General features: G+C 33.3%; 1 pseudogene; it reads left to right on the top strand.

Moving 5' to 3' along the window:
• Positions 1-6,317: 6,317 nt before the first annotated feature.
• LOC120582806 (uncharacterized) lies at positions 6,318-6,436 on the top strand (annotated as a pseudogene).
• The last annotated feature ends 4,825 nt before the right edge of the window (positions 6,437-11,261 follow it).

Here is an 11,261-nt window from a genome sequence, read left to right as displayed (position 1 = left end):
TTTATTATGTTAACTCCTGACCAAGAGACACCATTTAGGTTCATGTGTTCCTCTACTTCTATAAAAATATCAATGTTCATTTTCAGAGATTTTTTTATTATTTTGTTTGGTTTTCTTTCTATAACTGAAGAGCTTGTTTATACATCACATCAATTAATATATCGGTTTCATCCTGTATAAGAAAAAAAGCGAGGAATTACATTTTGACATAAAGAATGCAATATGCCAAAATGGAAATAATTTATTTTATTGATCTAAATCCTTAATTAAGAAAATCAGTTTAGCAAGCTCTACTGCTAAGAATAGAATTATTTCCAGCTTATTCTATTTCCAAGCAACCTTTTTACCCAGAGAAAATAAAATATGTCTTCTACACTAAAGAAAGAATACAGTGGAAGAAAATGTCACAATTCTCTTTAAGACCACCTCCTCCCCTCTGCTATCTGTACGATATACATTTTCATTTTTTGGAAGCAGACTTTTAAGCTCTAATAACAGATGCATCAAAATGTAAGCCTGAAATATTACAAGGCTGCCTTTATGTGCATTAGATTCATTTTAGGACAAATGCCTAAAGATGGAGAGAGAGAAGGGGGAAAAAAAAAACATGTAATAGATTTGTCATTTTTATGCTCTAGTTCAAAGCTATATGATTTTCTCTATCAGTATCAATTATCTTTAAAATGCTGTCAAAAATGTTCTCTTTTCCTTCCTATGCATCCAGAAAATAGAAATAAGAAATGTGATTTTTAAAGGTAGATAAGTTATCAAAGCAGAAATGCCTTTGAATTAGATCATCCTTTCGTACTATAATGAATTTGAAGTTCCTAGTAGAATTTTCTAAGAGGCGTTTAGCAATACTGAGTTAGAGAATGTCAAAGACTAGGTATCAGTGAGACTTTTCTCTAGACTACACTTCATACCGCAGCCTGACCATTAACGGAGACAGGGGCAGTCCAGTGTCTGATTACACAGTGAGGAAGGATGTCTGTCTCTACAGTAAGTGAACACCCCTAGTGTCTGTTATCTTTTCACACTTATCAAAAGGACATCATTTTCTTGGACAGAGTTGCAGGCAGGGACTGGATAGATGCTCAGAATTATAGAAGTAATAACTCTATACTTGAAATATTTTTATGAAAAGTATGTATGTGTCCAAAGTATCAACTCCTTGGAAAGTGAGTCTTCATAAAAGGATGTTACAGAATGTACAGAAGGGATAGAGAGGACTCTCCCAACCTCTAATGTCTGGAAAACACATTTCCCAATGCAGAAAGGATCATGCTGTGGAATGATTTTTACCCAGTATTCTTGTCACATATTGTTCCCAAAATGTTTTAAGATATCTTACAAGTATGCCTAAAGTGAAAAGATAACATTGCCACTTAAGAAAAAAGGAACAAAGTGGAATAAAAAAGAAAAAAAGAAAAATATCATAGTAATCCACAAGTCTTCTGTAGATAAACCACAAAAATAGATCTGACTTAAAAAGTTTGTAAGTTATAAAATTTACAATGATCGTGAGATACAAACAAAACCATTACTAAGGAGAAGCGCACAATATTTCCTGCTTAAATCAGACAGCAGTTTCTCCTGGGGGTCCTCAGGAAAAGGATGCAGGGACACAAATGAATCAGATGTACCCAGAATGTCGCATTCTGCTCTGATGAGCTGAGAATTTTTTACAAAATCTTAAACCTTTTGAGATAAAGCACTGTTATGTAATTCACCTCTTTAGAAAACAAAATTCTACACATTATCTTCTTAGATGGGAAAATATCTTTATCTGTAGTTAAATACGTAGCTGTATAGTTGAAATGAAAGAGATATTGCTGAACCGACTTTTAAAATTACTGTCATATTTAAAAAGCAAGTTACTTGCTTTTTAATAATATTTGATGCTTTTAAATTACATACTCGGAATTTTTTTCTCTTAGGAATTCACCTTTAAATTTAGCCTCTTTGTGGCCAAGACATCTCTCTGGTATCAAGTCTATAGATTATACTTCCTTAATATCTCCTTAGTACCTCCCAAATTTCTTCCCTCTTCTGCATAGCTGCCACTACTGCCATTGTTTAGGTTCCCATCATCTCTCCTGCGGGTCATTCCTCCGACTGCTTTCTACTTTTGCTCTGCTTTGTTTCTCCTCAAGCCAGTCTTCTTTCCACTTCCAGGCTGATTTTTCTACATTGCAAATATGTTTGTTCATCCTCTGTCGGTATCTTTCAATTTTTCCTATAATGATTTACTTGATACTTTATAATATGTCTTTTCTTTACTTTTTTCCCCAGCCATCTGGAGCCACATGTATTTCCCAAATCTTGGCATTCTTTTTTTGTACATTCTCTATTTGCATATCATGTGGTCACCGTTTTAATTGTCTTTCTTCGCCTTGATTTTAGTATGATTGTCATTTTTTCTGGAATCAATTCCCTGATGCCAACAATATGAGTTGGCTTACTTTCAGATATACTCTCTCGGTCCCCTTCGTTTTTCATCTCTATTCTAACCCTTTTCGCTATTCAAGCACCTTTACTTCTCAGTCTCCCACGAGACTGTGAGTCTTCTAAGGATAGCAGACATAAATTTTTATTGCTCTAATTCAACTTCTAATAGACTTACTTGTACTTGCTAAAAATAAAAAACTACTTTGATAGACAGTTCTAGATACGAGGTAGCCTGTGTTATAAGGCTTAACACATGTATACACACTTAATTCTCACAATAACTGTATGAGGTCGATAGTAATGTTATCTCTAGTTCACAGGTAATGAAAGATTAGAACTTCATCACCTACTCAAAGGCGATCTAACTAGTGCATCTAGTACAGAAGAACTAGAACAAAAAGCAAATGCAAACCAACGTCACTAATTTAAAATATTAAATTTCTAAAAGAAAAAAATAACATATTTAAGGTCAAGAACTAAAATCTGAAAGTGGAATATTTTTAACCATTTTAGCAGAAAAGATTAGACACTTTAATTAGTAAAGGATCTATACAAATCTATACAAGCAAGATGAAATTGAACAATAGAAAAAAACTCAAAAATGTCCAAGGCAGATAATAATGATATAAATAAAATTCTATCAATAATTTGTAGCTAACTTTTATTTAACACAAGCTGTTCTCACTTTCCATGGAAGTGCCACATGATAAAAATGACGGTTTAATTCATGCATAGTAATCAAAATTGATGGGAAAGATTACAATTATTCTATGATCTTTATCTTGTCAAACATTGAAAACACTGTAGGTTATAAATGTACAGTAAAATAAAATTAATTAAATTAACATTTATTTAGTACATTGCAGTTTAAAACATTGAAACCTTGAGAATCAGGTTGATTCTTATTTATTTTAAACTTATAAGGAATGCTTTCAACATCGCTTGCCTTCTACTTCATGTTGTTTAATTTATAATAAAGAGTGAGTATCTTCTCTATGTGCTGACAAATTGTCATTCCCCTTTCGAAGTTGGGATCAGCTTGCAACATTGCATCCCTTTAGTTTTTAATGTTGTGAAATACCTCTGAGAGTCATTTAAATTCCTTTAAACTGAAGTTTTTTGCCAGCATTACTCCCCCTTGGACATCTTCATCTTTTTTGTCACAATCATTTTACTCATTTTTATTAATAACTGTTTCCATCAATTCCATTTATCTTATGCTTCTAATTTCACTTACTGTTATTTCTTTTCACTTATTTGCTTCACTTGTATCTTTGTTGTCTCAGTCCCTCTTTCAATTATCCATTTTTACAAAATGTCACATGGGTTTATTTCAGTGAGACAAGGAGGAGGCCCAACTACATGCTTTGCTGCCTGTGTGAACTGTGTGAACTGATGCAGTGATCAATCACTAACAGACTTGGAAAGAAGTGATGCGAATGGCCACTGATTATGACATATATTTGTTGTTTCTATAGTCATTTATGTATTAGAGAGTGAGCAGTGAATATTGTACTTAACACAAGTACCCCCAGTTAATATAGCATGCTAACTGATATTTGAACTTTTTTTTTCTGAAGGATGATGTTAATTAGCTAAACTATGGTAAATGAAAATACCACATATCAGAACCATGCAAAATGAGAACTCTTATACTTACTATACCACACCTCCTTCTTCCCATACACCAAATCTTCTTGCAATAATCATAAGCAGGCACTATTACAATCCTAACTCTACAGATGAAGAAACTGCATCACAGAACAGTTAAGTAATTCATCCAAGGTCATATCATTATCATTAATTAGGATTCAAACCCAGGATTTTTCTTTTGGAGGCTATGCTCTTAGAACCCTCTTTTACCACTAATACTCTAAATGAATGAATGAAATTCTGATTTACCAGATATATGAGGTTTCCTGTTCTTTGTGGTTTTTCATTAGAGTAATATTAAATCCTCTGTGAAGAAATGAATTAGTTTAGAACCTCATTAACTAATATCGTTAGACACAAATGAATAAATACATAAATGTTCTCTTTTCAGAATAGATAAAATATATAAAAAAAATTATAGGAAGGGTGTAAAGATTAATAATGTGACTTGGATTTTAATGTAGTTCCACTCACTTCAACTTGATGTGAAATCTTTCTACCTGTATATAAACCGAATTGTCTTGTTTTTGTTTTGATTTTTGGTTTGATTATTCTGTGGATTTGTGGAAAGCTGTGATGATAGCGAAGAGATGCAGTTCTGATGAAACTATGAGCTTCTTTATCAGATAAATACATATACACTCAATATTTTATTTATCATTTAAATGGATGCATTAACTCTGAAGTCAGTCCACAGAATTCTTGTGAGATTTAGGGCCTATGACTTAGCTTTGTAACATGTCAAAGCTTCATTTCTTTTTATGCTATGTTACTTAGTGAATGTAGGCTGACATACTATGATGCCATCATCTCACCAAGAGACGTCAGCATTTACTGTGGTGGAAAATAGAGCATGGATTATTGTACACCAGCCCTAAAGCTTCCTTTGTAAGTGAGACCAGCTCTTCCACTGGTAGGAAGTTTGAAAACCAGTATTTTACACATTCCCATATATGTCCTGTCTTTGATTGTCTTCACCCAGGTGTTTATATAGTAGTATATTTCCATTCCACCAATAAGTGACTGTATTGATTGTTGTCCATGTATTTAACTAGTATTTATTGGGTGCAAAAGATGCAACCCATGTGTTCTCAGTGTTGAGAATATACCAATGAACAATTTATGCAAAGGCTTTGTTCTCAAGAACTTTGTAAACTGATGGAGACACAGAGATAATAAACAAGTAAAAATTGATTAAATACTTAATTTAGTATATCAGTATGTTCATAAAAATAAATTTAAAAGTAATATATATTGGCTGTTTAGTAGAAGACCCTATTTAACATTTTTTTGCAGAAAAAAATCTCTAAAGTCATATTTGAGTTGAGACCATATCTTCAAGAATATGGGGAAGAAATATACCAGGCAGAGAGAACAGGAGGTAAAAAAGACCCTGAGGTGAAGCAAGCTTATTTGTGTGTTAAGGAAAACCTGCAGCCATATCCTGAGAGATTCTAGAACAGGTTTTGGAAAAAAAAAAAAAAAAAAGTTGAATAACTAAGCTTAGTAAGTGGTTTAGGAGATAAAGTTGAAAGTTATACAAGACATTTGAAACAATTAAATTGATATACTAATATTATATTTTATAAACATTACTCTGACTCTGAAGATTTTTAGAAGAACATTTGGAATAGCAATATCGTGAAGGCTATTTTTGTAGTTTAAATAAAAATTGACAGGAGCCTCTGTTAAGATGAAGGCAGTGATGATGCAGGAGTACAGATAAGCTCAGAGACATTTTGGGCAGGCCTATTTGATTTGCATTAGGAGAAAGAAAAAGTTTAGTTCAAGTTATTGACAGTTATTGATTTCAAATGTTTATATACCGCAATCATTGAAATAATATTCTTTAACTTTTTAGAATTTGTTTTTTCAAGTAAACTGTATGTATGCAAATCTAAAACATATTCAGTATATATTGGGTTCATACAAACTTTGCTGAGATAGAGCCTTTCTAGGGTTTTAAAAAATATTTTATAGTGTGCTTTTATTTTCTTCACATAATCAGCATTTTTATCAAATTTTAAATATTATAGTGTTCTATTTGGAAATAATTACTTTATCTATGATTTTAGAGAACATTTCTTATTTTTGAAAGTAAAATACTTTCTGAGTATCCAGTAACTCATATTATTCTCATATAGCATCTTTTACTGATCTGTTCTATACAGATCTCATTTTTTAATCTTCATTTCTTCTTAATTAAAAATCTTCTGGTCTACAGCCGTGCCACTCTGAATAAGCCTGATCCCGTCTGATCTTGGAAGCTAAGCAGGGTCAGGCCTGGTTAGTACCTGGATAGGAGACCACTTAGGAAGACCAGGTGCTGTAGGCATAAAAAATAAATAAGAGCTTATAAGCTGACAAGGTCCTTGCAATCTGTGTGGTCAACCAAGGGTTGCCTTGCTTAAAAAAATATATGTACATATATATATTGTGCATATTTGGATATGGTGATTTTAGAAACATTTTAAATCTCTCAAAGCATTTATTGTTTTTCATTTTGGCAAATCATAAACATGCCATTAACAATTTCCCCCAAATTGTGTCAGTGCACAGAAGCAAACTTATCCTCATCTTCTGTAAACTAAATCAGTGGCTCAGGCCAGAAATATTTGCCTAATAGTTTAGTTCAGTAAATCTGACTGGGGATTCTGACAGGTTCTGTGTCAGTTGCGATGGGAGGCTCCCTATACAGTCAGTGCCACTCTTTAAAATTTAATTTACATCATTAATATAGAAATGACCCTTATTTTATTTCTTAATAGCATGTTAATAGTCAACAGGTAGATCAACCTTATAGGATTTTTTCAAATGCCATTTGTCATGCTCCCACCAGTGCCTATGAGTTTCAGTAATTTTTCTTGACTCATACCAGTTGCTAAGTAACATGGAAAAGTACAGCTGCAGCTTCACTTCCTTCAAACTGCTGCTCCTAAATATGAATAAAACCATAGACATTCTATTTTTGTGTTCAGAACTCACTGCTTTCAAAGCTTCTGTGTCAGATTCTCTGAAGCATAATGGAGAAGGCAGTAAAATTACAGGCCAAATAAGACTTCTGAAAAATATTTGCTTCATTTTTTTCTCCAGATGCAATAGGATTATTTCTCTTCTACCTCTGAGCTTACATTAGAGTCCTAGAATGGACAAATTGAACTAAGAACTAAGAGTACTCATTGCTTGACCTTGGACAAATTATTAATTTTTCAAGTGTCTGTTTCTTAATCTCTAACATATGAAGCCGTTAAATTCAATGACTTTCTTCTTCTTCCAGCTGATGATTCTATGAAATAGTCCTGCATAATATCAGTAAACTACCAAATGGCATTATTTATAAATAAATTTTACAAATATTTTATTATTATTTGTGTTTTATCTCTATTTGGCTTACCCAGGATAGAAACTAAAGATATTTAAAAGAGAATTCTGCTTCTTCACACTTTATAGTTCTTTGCACTCTCTATGGATAAGTAAAAGTACTCACATAAAGATAATGCGAAGTAATGACCCTTTGACACTGTTCTAAGTCATTTCCCTCATCAAAATTCACATTAAGTCTGTGCCTGAGTTCAGCTCACATTTGGGAATGAAGCAAGCTTCTATGGTACTTTGACTTCTATTGCTCTCAATTCAAAGTTACTAATTGCTTTAGTAAGATCTCTCTTGGTGAGAAGAGTTCCTGCAGAGTATGTTGAGTTTTTCAGATATAATACGTATTGTATCATCCATTAAAACTATGGGTGCTTGTCTGTCTTCCTCCCTAGTCTGTGCCCTCCTGCTGAGAGAATGTTTTGTGTGTTTCACCTTTATACTTCCAGGACCTAGCAGAGTTCCTGTCATATTATAGTTATTAAGTATTTCCTTTCAATCAGCAGAAGTAAAAGTACTTTAGGATACCTCATATACCCTTTGGCTAGTAGGGATGTAGTTAGCAAATTATTTCCTTCAGAACATAATTTTATGGAAGATATATCCCAGGTTCTATATTCTCAGAAACAATGGCATATCTTCACTCTGATTATAAAGGAAAGTGTAAATCCAAAACAAATCATCACAATTATTTGAAATTTCTTATTTTCTATTTCTACCATTCTTTGTAGCAGGTATATGGCCCCAGGGGTGATGGGAGCAGAGCTGCCCTTTAACTCAAAAGGATTATATATAAATAGTGGTATTTATAACATACATTTTAGGATAAAGATGATATATTATAAGAATACTTTAATTTATAGTTAAATGGAATGTCTAATGGCACCCTCTTTTATAGTAATAGTGTATTATATATGTATATAATATATACATTACTACATGTATATATTACATCATATATGCATTATATCATTTTATAGGCTGGTGCATGTGTATAAAATAACCTTAAAAATCATCTGTAGGACTAAAGAAAATAACTAACATCATATAGAATTTAAACAATTTGGGTTTTTACAATGATAGCAAGAAAAAAAAAAAGCTTCATTTCTGCCTTAAATTCATTAAATATAATTTTGAGGGGGAAAAAAAAGAAATATTTTACAAGAAAAAATAAAGACAATCACCTCTTTCTCAGTGTACCAATTAGGCTCAATTCTCAAAAATGTAAACCAAAATTCAAAGATCTAAATAAGTTTTTTCTTATGTTCTTGCTTGCTGATGCAAATATATTGTTTTGTGAAATAGTATAATGTAAATTTCTGAGATGTGTATGAGTTCTCTATTCAGTAACAATTTAATTAATTGAAGATGCTCTAAAAATGTATTTACTCAGTATTAATTATGCCCCCATAAGAAAATGATTATTTTAAAATGCATTCATAATTTATCTAAAGTATTATTATACATATGAAAACATTATATTTATCTTTCCGCAATTAAAGACATTTACTATTTTCCCAAATACAGGCATAATACTGTGAGAAATAATATAAATGGAGCCACTTTAAAATGGAGTCAGAGCTGCCTTGCCCATCTTACTTCTCAAACCTGTAGAAAGTTAAAACTGAAAACATAACCTTTGGAGTGGGCCTAAAGTGTATTGTATCCCAAACAACTGTTTGGAAACATAACAGTAAAGTAGACATGACTACCTACTGAAAAATTTTAAGTTACTCTTTAGAATTAGCATTATTATGTTAGCTTATCCACATTTTCTATTCATTGTTCCCCACCCCACCCCCTTTTTCTCATAAATAATCCTTGCCTTCATCTCCTAATCAGAACAGTTTGAGTTTCTGTCTAAATCAGTGCTTCTAAAATAGCTATTCTTCGGGTTCTCAAATAAATGTTTATTGCCTCTCACTTTGGCTTTTATTTTTAGGTTAACGATACCATAGAAGAATTTGTGTGAAACTTGTTATACAATAGACTTGATTCCAATCATGATTTTATGGTCTAATTTTGAAAGAATTTTTATGCTGTGGAGGCTAAATTATATTAATTGGAAGGGAGGAAAAAAGAAAGGATAGGGAACGAAAGAAAGAAAGAAGGGAAGTACATAACAGATAAAGAAAAAAGAGAAATGAGAGATTTATTTTTTTGCTTTGTTTGTTGTTTTTAGTACCCAAAATGTGAATGAAGCAAACTAAGTGTATTATCTTGGACACAGCATTTAAAGTACTTGTTGTCACTAGGCCTAAGACTCTTAATGAGCTCAGGGGGATGACACATTTAGTAGAATGCCGACAAGGTTAATCTCAAATCTTACGCCAATATGCTTTTTACCCATATTCCAGCTGCTTTTTCAGTATCAATTCCAAGTCTATTATCACCTGTGCTTCTGACCCACTTGCTATAGATTGGAGATTCCAAAGATTCCCCTCCACTCCCTTCACCCTTTTCACACACACACCTTACCTTGGGTTTGATCAATTTTCTAGAGCAGCTCACAGAACTCAGAGAAACATTCTACTTATTAGGTGGCCAGTTTATTGTAAAACGATGTGACTCAGAAACAGCCAGAAGGAAGAGATGCATAGGGCAGGGTGTGGGGAGGGGTGCAGAGCTCCCATGCCCTCTCCAGATGCACTGCTGTCTCTGAATAGCCACACATTCAACTACCTGGAAACTCTCTGAACTACTTCCTTTTGTTTTTTATGGTGCCTTTATTGCATAGGCATGATTGATTAAATGACTGACCACCTGCCATTGATTCAACCTCCAGTCTCTTTCCCCTCCCTGGAGGTCAGGGGGTGGGATTGAAAATGTCAACCCTCTACTTACCTGGTTGGTTCCATTGGCAACAGCCTCCACTCTTAGGAGAGGCCCAAAAGTCACCTCATTAACATAACAAAATACACCTTTATGGCTCTTATCACTTAGGAAGTCCCAGGGGTTTTAGGAGCTCTGTGCCAGAAAAGGGGATGAAGACCAAATATATATTTCTTATTATAAATCAAAATATTACAGATGGCCTTGACTAAGACAACTCAGTTCTGCTTTTCATGGACACTCTTCTTTAAGAAAACAAGACTGAACATGTTTTCATGGTAAATGCAGATGAGCAAGAGAACAAATAGGAAATGAGCAAGGACTTTTCATTCCTCTGATTACATCAAATTGGCTAATATCCTATTTCCCAAACCAAGTCATATGGCTGATACCAGAGCCAGAGAGGGAGTGTGCTACAAGTTTGTAAGAATATAGCTACACAAAAGGCATTAACTGGCCCCATCAATGTACTGTACCACACCCCATCAAAATGTGAAGGGACGGCTGCTTCTACTGGAAAAAAATCTCAATAGAATTTGGCAGTTCAACATACTCATAAATATAGGAAGTCACCCAAATGTCTTTTTTTCAGTTATTTGACTTCATGTCTTTTCTAAACACTGCTGTATATTTGACATACAGGACATGGAAATGTTCTGAATTCAATTTTCATTTTATACTAGCCCCCCTAAAATCAAAAAACAGTTCATTCAGAAAATTTGTCTTGAACCTAAAAAATATGAGTGATTCATTAAAGGTATAACTAGAGGTTTATTTTTTGGTTCTCAAACCTTTTCTTGACTTGGGAATTTAAAGTTCTCAGTAGAGAACTTCAGATCTCTCCACATTGAGGACTCCATCAAACTATCTGCACCGAGACTTGATCGAATTCTGGGAAAGCTTTTAGCAGACTAAGGTTTGTCCCTGGGATGACCCAGCTCTTCCTAAGTTTCTGC

Source organism: Pteropus medius, unplaced genomic scaffold, assembly GCF_902729225.1.
Source record: "Pteropus medius unplaced genomic scaffold, Ma_sr-lr_union100, whole genome shotgun sequence".
NCBI lineage: Eukaryota > Metazoa > Chordata > Mammalia > Chiroptera > Pteropodidae > Pteropus > Pteropus medius.
This window is presented reverse-complemented; position numbering and strand designations above follow the sequence as displayed.